Source organism: Trichechus manatus, unplaced genomic scaffold (assembly GCF_000243295.1).
Source record: "Trichechus manatus latirostris isolate Lorelei unplaced genomic scaffold, TriManLat1.0 scaffold00069, whole genome shotgun sequence".
Classification (NCBI taxonomy): Eukaryota; Metazoa; Chordata; class Mammalia; order Sirenia; family Trichechidae; genus Trichechus; species Trichechus manatus.
Genome location: NW_004444005.1, coordinates 13,030,001 through 13,030,555, shown reverse-complemented (window position 1 = coordinate 13,030,555; position 555 = coordinate 13,030,001).

Here is a 555-nt window from a genome sequence, read left to right as displayed (position 1 = left end):
ACCACCCTAGGTAATCCCCCTTCCTCAGTTCTCACCCCACTAGGCGCCCCCTCAGGCTCCTCTCAGTAACCCACTTCCCAGGTTCTCCTCAGCCTCCTACCAGCGCCGCCACCCTAGTCTGGCCCCCACTTCATGTCTCCTAGTTCCTCGCTGGTGCCCTCTCTGCCTCTCAGGCCCCCCACTCCTGGTCCAGGCTGCCCCCAATAGCACCCGCTCAGGCTTTCCCTTCTCTGGTTCTCCTCACTCCCCGTCTGGGACCCCCACCCCAGTCCAGCTACCACTTCCGGTGCCCCCCCAGCTTCCCACAATCCCGGTAAGCTCCCACTCAGGTTCCCCTCCTGAGCCAACCCACCCCCGCCGGCGCCCCTTCAGTCCTCCCTTCCCCAGACCCCCTGGCCTTAGTCCCCTCAGGTCCCCCAATCCCGGTAAGCCCCCACTGAGGCCCCCCCTCGCCCCTTCCCAGCGTCCCCTCAGGCCCCCCAATCCCGGTAAGCCCCCACTGAGGGCCCCCTCGCCTCGGTCCTCTCAGGGCCCCCAATCCCGGTAAGCCCCCAC